We start from the raw sequence: 259 nt of genomic DNA on the forward strand, positions 1-259 counted from the left end.
CACTGTTAGAGAATTACTTTCGAAAGGAGCTGTTATTGTGGATCATGTACGCACTGATGAAAATTTAGCTGATCCTTTGACGAAAGGATTAGCTAGAGAGAAAGTCCAAAATACATCCAAAAGGATGGGACTAATGCCTATAGATAAATGAGTCACTTATGATTGTAACCCGACCTAAAAGACTGGAGATCCCAAAAATTAGGTTCAATGGGTAATAACAAGTCATAGTGATATGAGATGAACATGCTATGTTTAAAAT

Source organism: Cicer arietinum, chromosome 2, assembly GCF_000331145.2.
Source record: "Cicer arietinum cultivar CDC Frontier isolate Library 1 chromosome 2, Cicar.CDCFrontier_v2.0, whole genome shotgun sequence".
Taxonomy (NCBI): domain Eukaryota; kingdom Viridiplantae; phylum Streptophyta; class Magnoliopsida; order Fabales; family Fabaceae; genus Cicer; species Cicer arietinum.